Below are 17,205 nucleotides of genomic sequence, written 5' to 3' on the forward strand. Positions count from 1 at the left end.
TGGGCAGTTGATCGCCAAACGCCAAAGTTTAACATTGGAAATGCGCATGCCCCAAATGTGGCCCTTTTGCCCCCAAACAGCCAGGCAAAATCATTCATGTGAGGTATCACTGTACTAGGGGGTGTTGCTAAACACATATTGGGGTGTTTTATGATAGTGACATATACCAGAACCTGTTTATTTATACCTGAAGTAAAATGTGTGTGAAAAAACAAATGAAAAAAAAATTACTACCATAAAGTTTGACAAAGGCTGATGGTAGAATAAGTGCTTGGAAAGGGTTAAAATACTAGCATTTGGAATACCCTGGGCTGTCTAGTTTTCAAAAATATATGACTTGATGGGGTAAATTGCATTGGCCGGCTTCAAAGATACCCGAAATGGCACATGGGGGGAAGAATTACCAGATTTGGAAAAAAATGGCTGTGAAATAGCAAAACGCTACCTGTACATATTGCCCCATAATGTGTAGAAAAAAGCAAAAAAACATAAAAACATTGGGTATTTCTAAACTCAGGACAAATAGTAGAATCTATTTAGCAGGTTTTTTCATTACCTTTTATAGATGAGTAAAAGTTAGAAACATTTTTTTTCTAAATTTTTCACCATATTTTATACTTTTTTTAATGGTAAATAATATGATACAATCAAAACAATGTCATCTAAAGAAAGCCCTTCTTGTCCTGAAAAAAACAATATATAATGTGTGTGGGTTCAGTAAACGGGAAAGAAGAAAATTACAGCTAAACACGAGCAACGCAGAAATGTTAACGGCCATTGTCACGAAGGGTACAAAAAGTAAAATCAGCCTTTGTCACGAAGGGGTTAAACTCGACAAGTCTCGTGGCTGTGCAAGCTATTTAAAGCATTGGTACCGACAAACGATTTTGACCGCATCTACAATTATTTTTATGACCTAATCCATATTATTACTATTATTATACCTGTTTTTTTTTCATGGAATAAATTTCTCAGCATTTGGATTTACACTTACGTTTGCTTTAATTAGAGTTTTTTAAGCAATGGTGGTGTAATTGTTGAAGAGATGATGATGACATTTAGGAAAACGTTAGTATTAGTGTTCACATATATATGTTACTCTCTTTGCCCCCACGAATATCTGCTGATCTCTCTCTCCTGAGTGGATAAGACGTCTACCCATTTTCTTACCCCCTTTAGAACACAGCTAAACAGTACTCTGCAGTTAACTGTAGAATTTGCTTGTGACAATGCTTGTGAGAATTTGAGCTGACAAGCAAATCCACCATTATAAATTGGGTTACATTGCTTTTTGGTTTGCAAGGAATGAATTCATTTTATGAGAGGCATTGTAATTTAACAATCCTATTTCATGTTTCCTTTGAATGGGAGTCTTCTGAAAATGCGAACAAGTCTAGATATAATCCAGTCTGCTTTTTAGATTTATAAACTACTTCAGTGCCATTTTTCTCTCTTTATGCATCTCTTACGCCGCCAGTCGCTCTGATTTCATTGAGTTCTTCTTTGATATTGAATGTAAATAAATGGCACCTAGCATTGCTTTTAAATCATCAGCAAGTACCAGATCAATAATTTGGAAAGTACATGTAGTATCACATCGACATTTTCTAGATACTCCAGTATGAGGTTCTCTCAATATCTACTGTACTCACTTAAAGGGTGTTTGGCAAGCATTTAGATGCTTTGCGGTACTATAGTACTTTTTAACCCCTTAATGACAAAGCCCATATATGTACGGGGTCAAAATGCATTGTTTTCAATGGGTTTAGGGATCGCCCATTGTCCTTAAGGGGTTAAAAATACATTTCTTGTTCTAGTAATTTGAGTTTTTTTTGTATTTCCTTTGTATCTGCGTTTATAATCAATGGGGATATTTACCAAGAGAAAAAATATAAAGTTAACTCATTATAGGCAAGGACTTTGTAATACCATAGCAATCAAAGGATTTGGGGATTTTAACATAAATGTTTTCATAAGAAATACTAGTGTATTAGAGTGCTCACTAAGTTATTAAACCTTATAAAGCATATGCAATTTTACAAGTCAAATATGACTTCATTTTGCCATGTTATATATAACCCATCATTATGTACTAATAAAACATTTAAAATCAGAGCAGTCAAAAACATCTCAATTTTGCACCAAATGAATGTGTCTTGATTTGGGAAGTGTAGACCATGCTAATAATTTTCATTTTGGCAATGAGAGAGCAGATACTTTTGAACATTTCATATGATATGCCTATAGCATTACGAAAAGTCACAGAAACAGAATGTATTATTATTATTATTATCCTTTATTTATATAGCGCCAACAGTTTACGCAGCGCTTAATACAATACATAAATTCAAGGGATATGACAAGACAAGAATTGACAGACTAAGACAAACCGATACATTTGGTGGAGAGAGCCCTGCTCGCAAGCTTACAATCTAGAGGGAAATGGGGTGACAAACATAAGGCATAGAGAAAGGGTGAGAGGTATTGTGGGGGTTGTATCGATGACAAGGAAGTTCTAGCAGCTAAGATGGTATGCTTCTCTGAAGAAGTGGGTTTTTAGATGTTTCTTGAAAGTTGGGAGGGAGGGACAATGCTGAAGGTTCCTTGGGAGTAGATTCCAGAGATATAGGGCAGCTCGAGTGAAATCTTGTAGACGGGAAAAGGAAGAGGTGATGAGTGAGGAGGAGAGCCTTAGCCCATGGGAGGAACGTAGGGATCGAGTAGGAGAGTATTTGCTAATGAGGTCAGAAATGTACGGAGGAGCAGTATTATGGATGGCCTTATATGTCAGTACCAGGATCTTAAATTTAATTCTAAAGGTAATTGGGAGCCAGTGGAGGGTTTCACAGAGGGGGGAAGCAGAAGAGGAGTGACGTGCAAGGAAGATGAGCCTAGCAGCGGCATTTAGGATAGACTGTAAAGGAGAGAGTCGAGACAGTGGAGTGCCAACCAGAAGAGTGTTGCAGTAGTCAAGACGGGAAATGATAAGGGAATGAACGAGTGTTTTTGTGGATTCTTGGGTGAGGAATGGGCGGATACGAGAGATGTTTTTTAGGTGCAAGCGGCAGGATTTGGCGAGGGACTGAATGTGAGGGATGAAGGAGAGGTTTGAGTCAAGGATGACCCCAAGGCATCGGGCCTGGTTAGTAGGAGAGATAGTCTTGTTGTTAATGGTGATAGAGAATTCAGGTAGTGGAGTGGAGATGGAGGGAGGGAAGATAATGAGTTCAGTTTTAGAAAGATTAAGTTTCAGGTAGTGTTGTGACATCCATGAAGAAATAGCAGACAAGCAATTGGTAATACGGGACAGGAGAGATGGAGAGAGATCAGGAGAAGACAGGTAGATTTGGGTATCATCTGCATATAGGTGATACTGGAGGCCAAATGAGTTGATTAGTGTGCCAAGAGAGGAAGTATAAAGAGAGAACAGCAGAGGGCCAAGGACTGAACCTTGGGGGACACCAACCGAAAGTGGAAGGGGTGATGATGTCTTGCCAGAGAAGTTGACAGAGAAGGAACGGTTAGACAGATATGAGGAGATCCAGGAGAGAGCTGTATCTCGAATGCCTATAGAAGTAAGTGAGTGTAGAAGAAGGTGGTGATCAACAGTATCGAAAGCAGCAGAGAGATCCAGTAGAATTAGAATAGAGAAGTGACCTTTTGCTTTGGCAGAGAGCAAGTCATTGGAGACTTTTGTTAGAGCTGTTTCAGTAGAGTGAAGGGGTTTGAAACCAGACTGTAGAGTGTCAAGGAGGGAATTAGAGGAGAGGAAGTTAATGAGGCGGTTGTACACAATCCGTTCAAGCAGCTTAGAGATAAAAGGAAGCAGAGAGATAGGGCGGTAGTTAGTCTAACAGACGGGATCTGAGGAAGGATTCTTTAGAATTGGTGTGATTAGCGCATGCTTGAAGGCAGATGGTACAGTTCCAGATGATAGAGAAAGATTAAATAGGTGGGTAAGTGATGTACCAAGGGATGGATATAGAGACTTTGTGAGGTGTGAAGGGATGGGGTCGAGGGGACAGGTTGTTGGGTGAGAGGAAGAAAGAAGAGTGGCTATCTCTTCTTCGGTTGTAGGGGAAAAGGCAGTTAGTATAGTATGAGTGGAGAGAGTGGTGTAGGAGGGAGTTGTAAGGAAGAGAGGTCTTTTCTAATAGTCTTGATCTTCTCTTTGAAGTGGGCAGCAAGATCTTGGGCAGTGAGAGAGGTTTGTGGTGTGGGTGTGGAGGGACAGAGAAGGGAGTTGAAAGTAGAAAAAAGGCGTCGTGGGTTGGAAGAAAGAGAGGATATGAGAGTGGAGAAGTAGAGCTGTTTGGTGAGAGAGAGGGCAGAGTTGTAGGTGTGGAGCATGAATTTATAGTGATTAAAGTCTTCGCTGGATTTGGATTTTCTGAAGTAACGCTCAGCCGTGCGGCAGCACTTCTGAAGAAACCGTGTGGTTTTGGTATGCCATGGTTGGCGTTTAACTTGTCGGGGGTAACTTGTAGTAATTGGAGCTATGGTGTCGAGGGATGAAGCAAGTGTGTTGTTATAAAAAGAGGCTGCTGTGTCTGGGCAGGAAAGGGTTAACATGGAAGGTAAGAGAGGTTCAAGTGAGGCTGACAGTTGGGTAATGGTATTGTCTGGTAATGGCCTACAAGTATGAGCTGAGCGCTGTAAGTTTGTCTTGTTAGGGGTTAGCACTGGAGAAAAGGATAGAAGGTGGTGGTCAGACAGAGGGAACGGGTAGATGGAGAAGTCTGAAAGGGAGCATGATCTGGAGAAAACCAGGTCAAGTGAGTGTCCCTCGGTGTGCGTAGGGGAATTAGTCCATTGAGAGAGACCAGAGGAGGATGTTAGGGAGAGGAGTTTGGAGCTAGCAGAGTTGTTAGATATATCTAAAGGAATGTTAAAGTCACCCAGAATAAGACAGGGGATATTAGGAGAGAGGAAGAAAGGGAGCCAGGCAGAAAGGTGGTCAAAGAACTGCGAGGTAGGACCTGGAGGGCGATATATGACAGCAATTTGAAGAGAGAGTGGAGAGAAAAGACGGATTGTGTGAGCTTCAAAGGAACAGAATGAGAGGGAGGGAGGGCTTGGTATATTCTGGAAGGTGCAGTGAGGTAAGAGAATGATGCCTACACCACCACCCTTTCTGCCATCAGGCCTAGGAGTGTGGCTGAAGTGTAGTCCTCCGAAGGAGAGTGCAGCAGAAGCAGTAGTGTCATGGGAGGGGATCCAGGTTTCAGTAAGAGCTAGGAGGTTAAAAGCATGGGATAGAAAAAGGTCATGTATACAAGCAAGTTTGTTGCATACCGAGCGGGCATTCCATAGGGCACAGTTAAAGACGGGAGGTAGCTTAAGGTTGGAGATGATAGGAATAAGATTGGTTAGGTTGCGCATGTTGATTGAGTTTGCTGGTTAAGAGTGATGGGAATAGGGAAGACTATGTGGGGGACAGGAGTAGTAGAGCAAGTATAGGTAGGTTTCACACAAAAAGGTTTAGTGTAGAGGTACTGGGATAGCTTTGATACAATTGAACAGTTCTTCTCTTCCCACAACACCACACTGGGATCGCCCTTACGAAAAAATTACTGCAGTTTTTCTGAAGTAATACTGCAGTTTTTTGGACATGAAAAAACTGCAATACTGCACTTTTACTGCAGTATTACTGCACATTTACTGCAGTTATTTTTGTACAGAAGTACAAATGCAATAAAGCTGCAGTACATTGAAGTATGTAATATAAAAAAAAAGTGCAGTAGATCTGCTCAAAGAGTTATCATTTTGTATGAAAACCTATGTGGATATATGGGGTCCTTGTAAAAGGTCTCTGCTTATAAGAGAGAATCAGGTGATATCCATTTATTACTGTTTCCCTCTAAAGGCAAGAGTGCTTATGTGGATCATTTATTACATTTCATTAATGAGGTCAGGGTCTGAAAACCTGTTCTCAGCTGAGAGAGAGGAACATAAGCTACTAATATTTATTTTATATCTGTGGACTACTATAGAAAAGCAATGGCTATAAGAACCACCTCAATAACAAAACCTAAAGAATACCAAAATAAAGGCAGAATCGTCTTGAACTTAATTAAAAGTGAGATGTTTTAGTTAAGTAACAAGTTCTTCTTGCTGTCACATTCTTGTTTACATATCCATGTTTTCCCATCTCGCTTGCACACTATAAATCACTCCTAAGGTAACCTTGAAATGTGTAGAGGACCACGGTTTGAGATGAACCACAAGGACGAAACCACAAGGAACCACAAGGACCCCTAGTGCCTTTTGCCTCTTATAGGTATCAATTTATATTTAGGACTGTGGAATGAGTTGGCACTTTGTCAATAAAAGATAGTAGTACTACTACTAGTACTAGTAATAATAATAATAATACTACAAATAATGTATATATATATTTAACTACCTTGGCAGAATGCCAATATAACATTTGATTCTGCTACTTTAGGGATTTTTCTTTTATCTAAAACTTTTATTTTTAAAATTACTATTTTTTTTAACTTTCTTTAAAGTTTATTTTTTTTAAAATATTTTGTTGCCCTACAATGCTCCCTTTTGATGCTTTTTATAGTTATTGCCAAGTGGATGATGTGCTACATCTCTAACCTTTCTGCTATGTAATATTTTGTTTGTGATCCTCTGTGACACTAAAGTCCTCTTTCTATAAGTTATAATAATTTGCTTCCAAGTGTGGTAATTTATAGAATTGCTGGGACTCCTCTGCTCTCGAGAACAACAGGGCAAAGCTTTGATTTTGACAAGAGTCGCTGGTGACTGCATACCCCAGAAGCATAGAATAGGACAAGAGAATTGAAAAAGAATGGGTCAATGTAGCTTTGAAATGCTCAGAATGTGAAACATAAAGTGAATTGTATAGCCTTAGCTTTAATGTTCATATTTTGTATACAGCAGTCCATGACAAAAAGTCATTGGTCATACAGTATTTTATATATAGATTGATAGATTGTACTATGGCAAGAGCAGGGCCCCTTCTCCTTCTGTACCAGTATGTCGTATTGTATATTAAATATATTATCAATGTTATTGTTAATTACTAATGTTCCCTATTGTAATAACACTACAGAATAAATAAAATGTAGGACCTACTTGGCTCTGGGAGGCACCTGCAGGTACCACGCCACAAAATCATATTTTAGAGATGCACCCTAAATATTTTTTTGCTATATATATAAAGTATATTATTTGTTTTAGTAGCAATCTATTTTTAAAGCCTCAAAAAGAGATAAAGATCAAAAAAATATTTAGGGGGCATCTCTAAAATATGATGATTTTTTGTGGCAGGGTACCTGCAGGTACCAAAACAAAAGTAGAGCATTAAAAGGTTTTTATGCCTTGTTGACATTTAAACATATCAAAAGGCAGTTTTTAAAAATTGCAATCAAATATTTCATCCTACCTGTTGCGAAATGTATTTCGATTTCCAGTTTTCACACAATGTAACAAATGACAATTAAACAGTGAGCTGAAGTCAGTAAGGGGAATGAGATGGGGAGTAATCTAGAATGACAAGGATATTGTAGATCATTTGTGTATTACTGCACTGATGTTTAGTAGTAGGAATCTAGTATGTGGACCAGGGCTGGACTGGCTTACCACCAGGATATGGACAAGTTTTCCAGTGTGTTACCTGTGGGGAAGCCTCCTCCACGTGGCTGTCACGGAGATCTATGGTTGGCCATGGGGTCATTTAATGTAATATGATAGATGTCTGGAGTTTATTTAGTGTTTTAGGAGGAGGATTATACAGTATGTGTTTACAGGGCCGGAAAAACTGTGGAGCACACAGAGCAATTACTCCAGGGCGCTGGTGTTCTCAGGGGCCCTGCAGAAATTGCTCCAGGGCCCTGGTGTTCTGACTGGTCCATACCTGTCCCACAATGCGGTGATCCAGTCCTTTCTCTCGGCATGTAGCATTCATCCTCCCCTACTGAGGATTGGCGTCATGGAACCCAATATGTATGTATGTATACGTGTGTATATATATATATATATATATATATATATATATATATAAAATATATAATGTGTGTGTAAGTATATAAACCCGGATCTTTATTTCATGTGTCTAGTAAGGAAAGGGTACGAGTCTTTAGAGTCTTTAAAATTACTTACTGCTAGATTGGTAAATTTGTTGAAGAGAATGCATGATGGGGGGACATGATGGCAAGCGGTCTTTATTAAGGAGGGGTGAACATAAAAACACATATAGTGCTAGGACAAAAATATAGAAATATACATTGCAAAATAATGTTATTGTGACATTTAAGGCTGGTGTTTATTTTTTTTTTATAGCTGGTTTTCATTCCCAGGTTTTATTCCCTAGATTTAGCTTTATTAATTAACAAATTTATGACTTATTTTCCATTTAATTTCCACATACTTTACTGAAGCCATTCGCCTGTCAGTCTGTGCAATTCAAAGTAAATGTATCAGAAAACAGCTGGACAGTAAAATAAAATAAAAAAAAAATAACTTGTAAAACACCATGAGTCAAACAGGGATAAACCCCCATTTCTTTTTATTATTATTTTTTCCTACTTTCACAAATTCACTAGAAAAACTAAATTATTGCTTAGCACAGAAATTGTATCTCTGTCAGGACTCGGGTGATCAGGTCGGGTAGGAGCCCATGCGCAGGGGATACTTGGGGTTCAGTATGTAACCCAGGGTGCATGATTATGCAAACAAAGACACTACCAACAAAAATCCAGGTAATGCAGTGTATTTTATGTATATAACAGAACCAGCAAATAAGGGTAATAGTCTAAGCAAGTAACCGGACGTATGGCAAAATAAAATACAGGTAATAAGTCTTTTGGCAGGGAGCCCGCTTGGAAGGGCACGACAGACAGAGAGCCCGCTTGGAAGGGCACAAAAGGCACACAGCCCGCTTGGAAGGGTACGAAAGGCACACAGCCCGCTTGGAAGGGTACGAAAGGCACACAGCCCGCTTGGAAGGGTACGAAAGGCACACAGCCCGCTTGGAAGGGTACGAAAGGCACACAGCCCGCTTGGAAGGGTACGAAAGGCACACAGCCCGCTTGGAAGGACACAGTAGCAGGGAGTCCACTTGGAAGGACACAGTAGCAGGGAGTCCACTTGGAAGGACACAGTAGCAGGGAGTCCACTTGGAAGGACACAGTAGCAGGGAGTCCACTTGGAAGGACACAGTAGCAGGGAGTCCACTTGGAAGGACACAATAGCAGGGAGTTCACTTGGAAGGACACAATAGCAGGGAGTCCACTTGGAAGGACACAATAGCAGGGAGTCCACTTGGAAGGACACAATAGCAGGGAGTCCACTTGGAAGGACACAAAAGCAGGGAACCAGGAACAGCACAGGTGCAGAGCCACAGCAGGAAGGTCCATAGACTTCAATACAAAGGCCCTGACTAAAGGGCAGGGCAGGTTCATAAAGGCAGGGTAATCCAGGTAATAAGGCCCAGCTGGATGTAGACTAGGGCTCAACCCAGGTAACAAGGCACACCTGAGTTCTGAGTGCTCCAGAGGGTGGAGGGTGGCCACTAGTGGTTGCAGATGTAAACACCACAGGTATTAAAAAAGCCATGGTTCAGGCAGCGAAATATTGGTTCCTGACAGTACCCCCTCCCCAAGGAGCGGTCACTGAACGCGAACAGACTGAACAAAATCTGTACACCTTTAATAAACTGAGCAGAAGGGTGTACTTAACGTGATTTCTTCTTCTTCTTCTTCTTTTTCGGTAAAGCTTGTTCACAGATCTCCAGGTCTTCCTTTCTGATTATATTGCCATTAGAGGTAATAACACAATCAAAGGAAAGGTTATCTGTGGTGCAATCGTAGGTCAAATTAGGACTGGGTGCTGAAGAAGTTGATGAGAAGGTATGATTCAGTGCTTTCTCTTTCCATGTACCAGGGGTCACATAGCTGCCCTGTACCCAGGGCACTACTGGGAGCAGGGGGGTAGTACCAGAACTGCACTGGGTCAAAACGGGAGAAGCAGGCTTGGTATGGGAAGCACTGATGGAAGGCCCCTTCTTCCTCAGAGATGGAATAGGGTCATGTATCTTTGCTATCAGTCCAGAGGTGATACTAGGGGCTATGGTAGTCTCTGGTGTATCACACTTTGCTGAGGTAGCAGTGATAGGAGTTGCAATCACGGCTGAACAGAAAGCAATAGGAAGTTCATCCATATGGGAGCAACCCACACTGCCACAGACTGTAGGATCACAGACGCTGCATTCCATCACAGAACAATCATCAGGCTTCAGCTGGACATCCACCGGAGTTTGAGAAGCACCAGGAATCACCAGGGTTGGTATATACTCCATGGGTTCACTATCCTGGGGAATAAAGCTACTTCCCCTTTTAGCAGAGCTCTGTGGTTGTGACGTAGACTGCTCAATCGGTACAGAGGGTTTGGGAGGTTTCAGAGGACATTGGGTGATCCAGTGTCCCTTTTTGCCACAGTAAAAGCAAGATTCCTCATCACGCCTTTGTTGTAATTCGGTTGTGGTAAGGGGTTCACGTTTCCTAGATTTCCTAGGAGATTCCTTTTTAACACTGGTAACAGGCTTGTTGGATTTCTCAGGTGATGTAGCAGGTGTAGGTGAATGGTCTTCATGAGAGTGATTGGAGTTGGAGTCCCAGATTTGCATTAATGATTTGCACAGTTCAAGCAAGCATTCTCCTATCATTTTGATGACTGAAAGTAACCCCGCTGACTCCTTGTAATGGCCTTTGTATTCTGTCAGGACTCGGGTGATCAGGTCGGGTAGGAGCCCATGCGCAGGGGATACTTGGGGTTCAGTATGTAACCCAGGGTGCATGATTATGCAAACAAAGACACTACCAACAAAAATCCAGGTAATGCAGTGTATTTTATGTATATAACAGAACCAGCAAATAAGGGTAATAGTCTAAGCAAGTAACCGGACGTATGGCAAAATAAAATACAGGTAATAAGTCTTTTGGCAGGGAGCCCGCTTGGAAGGGCACGACAGACAGAGAGCCCGCTTGGAAGGGCACAAAAGGCACACAGCCCGCTTGGAAGGGTACGAAAGGCACACAGCCCGCTTGGAAGGGTACGAAAGGCACACAGCCCGCTTGGAAGGGTACGAAAGGCACACAGCCCGCTTGGAAGGGTACGAAAGGCACACAGCCCGCTTGGAAGGACACAGTAGCAGGGAGTCCACTTGGAAGGACACAGTAGCAGGGAGTCCACTTGGAAGGACACAGTAGCAGGGAGTCCACTTGGAAGGACACAGTAGCAGGGAGTCCACTTGGAAGGACACAGTAGCAGGGAGTCCACTTGGAAGGACACAATAGCAGGGAGTTCACTTGGAAGGACACAATAGCAGGGAGTCCACTTGGAAGGACACAATAGCAGGGAGTCCACTTGGAAGGACACAATAGCAGGGAGTCCACTTGGAAGGACACAAAAGCAGGGAACCAGGAACAGCACAGGTGCAGAGCCACAGCAGGAAGGTCCATAGACTTCAATACAAAGGCCCTGACTAAAGGGCAGGGCAGGTTCATAAAGGCAGGGTAATCCAGGTAATAAGGCCCAGCTGGATGTAGACTAGGGCTCAACCCAGGTAACAAGGCACACCTGAGTTCTGAGTGCTCCAGAGGGTGGAGGGTGGCCACTAGTGGTTGCAGATGTAAACACCACAGGTATTAAAAAAGCCATGGTTCAGGCAGCGAAATATTGGTTCCTGACAATCCTCTTGTTATAGACTTAAAATGCTTAATTATAACGAAGCTAAATTGTGGAAAACATTTAAATTATAGTGTGGAATGAAATTATTTTTTGACCTTAACCTATATTTTCCACTCAGATTGTACACAGCAGATAATTATCATCGTTTGCCTGGTTTGGAGAGCTGGATAGTTGATTGTATAGCAGTGCAAGAGCTCTAACCTCAGTTATTTGATTTTTTATGGTTATTTAAAATAAGAAAAACAAAAATGGAGGATCAGCACAACCTGGGAACGCTCACAAGAAAATGACACCAATATTTTTCTGTATTGGATGCCCTACTGTTGACAAACAGTTTTAATAGATATTTACCTGTAATTACGCTATTGTTTGTGTCCTTCCCTCACTGCCTTAGCTTATATGCGTCTGCATGGCCCTCTGATACCTGGCGCATGTTGGACATCCGTTTCTTTGTCATATAAGAATTATCAATCAGTACCGCAGACATCGATGTACACCTAGCTCAATTATTAAAAGCCCTACATCTTAAGGTTCTTTTTCATTTTTGGTTTGAATTTAATTGGCTGTGATTGATATAATCAGGTCCTGGTCAATAAACATCTCAAATTCCCTACACTGTAATCGTACAATCTGCAAACCAAGATGCTGGCCACATCTTATCTTGACCTTCACATTTTAGTACATTTATTTGTAAGGGCTATAATTGAAAGTACTTTAACAGGCAAATATTTTTTATATTACACATATGAAAGTAATTAGAAATAAAAATTATTTTTTGTATGTTTTTTCCTATTTGCAAAGGAATGCATGAAGCCATTGCGCTTACTTTATGTTTTGTTATATTTTCCCCTGTACTTTGACAAAGTCAAAAAGAAACATCTTCTCAGAATAACACATTTTTAAGGGCTTTTATTTCAGTTGATTTGTGCACTGTGTGTTTATCTTTCAATTACTACCAGACTTGTGCATCTACACAATCTCTGAAAACAAGGCCCCCCCCCACCGAAACAGAAGAAAATTGAGCAAAAAGGTCTGAATTTTTGTCAGAAAATCCACTCTCTCACACTCTCATCCACATTCTCTCATACTCTTGTCCACATTCACTCACTTTCTCATGCTCTGCATGTCTCCCTACGTTCTCTGCCAACCACTTCCGCTTTTCGCAGCTCCTCCTCCGTGTCTTGCATGTTTTCTCTCTCTTCTGCGGACCTCCTGGGAAACCTCCGCCAAAGTGAACTGATAGCTCTGCCAGATAAGCCTTCCTCCAAAATGGCGGAGCTTTTGGTGGAGGGACTTCCTTTTCTAGATCCCTGTGTCAGAATGATTTACAACCTTAAATAATATATTATGATGGTGCAGTCAGGTTTTTAAAATTCCAATTAATATGTTAAAAAGAGAGAGCAAACAATATGCATAACATAATACAGTAATGTTCAGAGTTATAGGGCTGTGCAATAATGCACTCATGTGTATAGAGATAAACAGGCCAGTCATAATAAAGGTGTCTTCTTATTCTTCCCCAAGGCTGGCACTCAAAGGATATGAATATAAAAAATCAGCAGATAAAACAAATTTATTACGTATAAAATATCTTACGTTATAATTTTCAGCATCCTACACCCGCAAGTAAAGTTCCAGGCACGGAAATCAAAAATATATAAAGGTCCCAGCAATAAAACAAAGACGCAGAAAATGTCCAAAATATCAAAAATGTTGCAGCTATATTTTTACCCTGCCGGGCTTCAACTTGGCGTGGTTCCACTTATCTACCGCTCTCTCAACAACAATAGTTACCTTCAAGACTGCTTCAGCAAATACACAGAGTAGAAAGTATATATATATATTATATATATTATATATAAACGATACTTACATATATCAGAAAATACATACGGGAGGTTACACAAGACAGAAGACATTCATTGTAAAACGTTCTCAATGGTTAATTAATTCTAGAAAAACAATTTGAATCAAAGGCTTATTGTCTCATTGTTTTAAAGAGATTTTACTGTTGTGTGAATGTGAGAAATCCACAGCCTTGAGCCAATAAAACATAGTTTATTTTATAAACCCAGTTAATACCTCTTGTGTTTTACTGCTTGACTGAAACAATTTTTCAACACCAAAATTACACTAATTTTAGGATTTTATGACTGTTTGACTGCCTAATAAATAGCTTAAACTCCAATGAGGTATAAAATTGCAGTAATCGTTTGTCCATAGGCAGAGTAATGATAACATCCACAAGACAGGGAAAGATTGTGTGTTTATTTTTCTCTTGTTTCTTGAACTTTAACTTGTTTCTGCTTCTACTAATATTGATCAAGCTATGAACTATTTGTTTTTTTGTTATAAATATGTGATGTTTATATATATATATATATATATATATATATATATATATATATATATATGTTTTATTCTAAAATATTAATAATTCTAAAATGATATGATTATAGGGAGCAACAGAACTGCAAGGAGTTAACATTATTGTTTAAGAATAAGAGAGAGTGGATGGGTATTTTATGGCTAAGAGAGTTAGGTTTCGAATATATAACTTAGCTTGTGGTTATGTTATTAAAAAGACCTCGGCAGGACACTCACCTTGGCATGAGCTATTGAGTTCAGATGACCATGATACATATACTAGCATTGGTTTCATATGGCTGCACGGAATAAATCACTGCTTTACTGCTTTTGAATTTGTTTGTTTCTACCAAGAAGCCTGAAAAAGCATCTCGAAAAAGGTTAGGAATCTCAGGCACAAGGCATGACGCTCACTTGGGTTTGGACCTTCATATTGTATAGTGCAAATGATACTGACATTTCTCTTTATTTGACTACACCTCTAGGTGATATGATAAGCCTTTCTTTATCCTTTTGTATCAACTGATTTTTGGCCAGTTGTGCCCAAGCCAGGTTATAAAGCAGTTGGCCCATCAAAGCCAGCCTTCTGCACATACCAACATGTTTGTGGACAGTTGTTTTTTTTCTCCGTAGTGGGTTGTACTTTTGTAAATTGGTAACATGTTACATGCACCCCAAGCGTTGCTTCATTAGTGAATAATCCCTATATTATTTAGTAATATCTTGTTTTTGACATCTCAAAAGCAATGCACATGTTAGTACACAAGTAACTCTTCAGAAAAAAGCTTACAAAAGCATACATTACACATACATTACACAACAGAACTGCTGACAGATGACACAAACGAAGCCCTCAATAAAAGCAGGAGATGCTTTTACAGCTGGAACGTTAAAAGATGGATTTTCTAGGATTACCAAAGAATCGACAGCAACTTTCAGTAAAATGCCAGAACATTTTGCTGTTGTGAATTTATTATCATTTCTTATAAATCATAATAATTCACTTTTTTCCCCCTTCTCCTGACATTGTGCATACAATCAAAGTATTAAATGATGGCATATTATGGCATCATATTAAGAGGTTCAGGTGCCAATTATACTTATTACAAATCAAATTAGAAACATTACAATTCTTCAAAATAATGTATGCCTGTTTGTGTAGCAGGTTTTACAAGTATTACATCTGCACATGTACATATCTGGGAACTGCCCAAGTTAGGCTACCGAGAGCTCTCCCTTTTTTGGGAGAGTGGCTTCAGATGGGACAAGGCTAGCCACAGAAAGTCTTTAGGGGACTCAGGGTAGGAGGGGAAGGGGGCATTTGGTCATGTCCACTCCCGCACCCGGAGATAGACGAAAATGACCCAGGGAAGCACCCCTCTACCCGGTGACTCTGGGTCTAACCCGGAGAGTTTCTTGATATGCATTCATTCAAGGCATATAGCATTTTAGTACTGAACAAACATTGCCTCATCACTAATGTTGTAAACATACTGGAATCTTTTTTTTATGAATAAGGAGAGAGCATTTCTTCCTACATTACATTTCATTACATTTATTTCAATTGAACATAAAAACTGACAATATAGACCCCACTTCTCTTCCTATTAACTATTATTCCGTGCTTTGTCACTATATTAACAAAAGTATGCTAATTATTGAATACTTCTTATAGTGTGTAAATTTGGATGCGTTTGGAAAAATCGATTTGTTAAAATATTGATTAGATGGCTGTATATCAGCTTTCAAAGTAAATTAAAGCAATATGTCATCTTTTTTTCTGTAGTAGGAAATAATTCTATTCTTAATAGCAAAAGTATTGACATAAGTTGACATACATTAAAAGCTTTGGAACGCATGTATTTTTTTGTTACCTACCATTATTGTTTCAGGATAATAACCCACATTCCGGAAATAATGTAGTCCAAACAAGGTAGCGGAGTATAAAACAGGCAAAAATGTACAATAAAGTATGTTTATATTTTCAAACTAGTATAGAACCCACATATGTAAATAAGATTATATACCATTTAGGGTTTTATTTCAATGCTAAGGAGATGTTAAATAATACTGAACATCAAACAAATAACCTGTTGTTTCTGAGAATAGAGATTTCTCTATTGTGCACCTTACTAACAATAAGGGCAGCAGGGACCTTCTTTTCTTTCTAGTATATTAATTTCTCTGACGCATAAAAGAACATTTATTAAGTTTTCATAAGAGCACCACCTCTGCAGATGTTTCTTGTGAAATGAAAGAGTAAAACTGAACTGATGATTGACTTTTCTAATGCTTTTTTTTCTATTATGCTGAAATTGTAGTAATTTATATTTGAAATCTGCTTTTCAAATAAAGAATACATAAATATAATAATAAATGTAAGTCCATGCAGCTCATGCATTAATGTGTATGATACTTTCAGAAAATAAACATATCTGTATCAGAGATCTCTCCAGATTTCTTCAGGCAGTTCTGGCAATCAGAGTGGATTAATGTCCAAGCAGAAGAACATCCACACCTTTCCTCACAGCTCCCTGCCCTTTTTAAGGGGATTTGGGGCATGTTCCACCCATATTTATATGTACCCCTGTAGACCACACCCCTCCTCTCCCTTCTAAAAAGCTGCAGATTGAGAGCCCCACAAATTAGGGCTATGAACATGTATCTCTCTCCGAATATATTCTCATCCTTAATGAGGTTGACCCGCAAGAACAATGAAAACTTCCAATTTTGGAATCTGCAGGTGAAAGGGAGCAATAGACAGATTGTGGAGGCATTAATAGGGAGTGAACTTCTTCTGGTACTGTATGTTACTTGTGAGTGTGTGTCGAAAACTATATTTCTGAACTAAAAGTTGCAATCTTGCCTTTGATATTTTTGTTGTTAGTCAATCATTTTCATAAAGAATAATTAGTAGCCCATTCCCATCTTCATAATCATTTTGAGTGCCTTCATAGGGTTGAGAACACTGGATGAGTTTTGGCAACCTTGTGTTGTTTGGCTCCAGCTTGGATCAAAACATTATGGTTTACTGGTGGTATCTGATCTCCCACATTATGATGCGGTGAGTCCCTTATTGGTATTTTGATGTTCTCATAAAGAGTATTCTCACCTGAG

General features: G+C 39.6%; 1 protein-coding gene across 1 annotated transcript in view; it reads left to right on the plus strand.

Moving 5' to 3' along the window:
• LOC149303223 (ADP-ribose glycohydrolase MACROD2-like) overlaps nucleotides 1-17,205 on the plus strand; it is an 806,633-nt gene that overhangs the window by 784,436 nt on the left and 4,992 nt on the right. The window lies entirely within an intron of this gene.

The sequence above is a fragment of the Sceloporus occidentalis genome, unplaced genomic scaffold (assembly GCF_023333645.1).
Source record: "Sceloporus occidentalis isolate IW3139 unplaced genomic scaffold, rSceOcc1.0.p SCAF_15, whole genome shotgun sequence".
Lineage (NCBI taxonomy): Eukaryota > Metazoa > Chordata > Lepidosauria > Squamata > Phrynosomatidae > Sceloporus > Sceloporus occidentalis.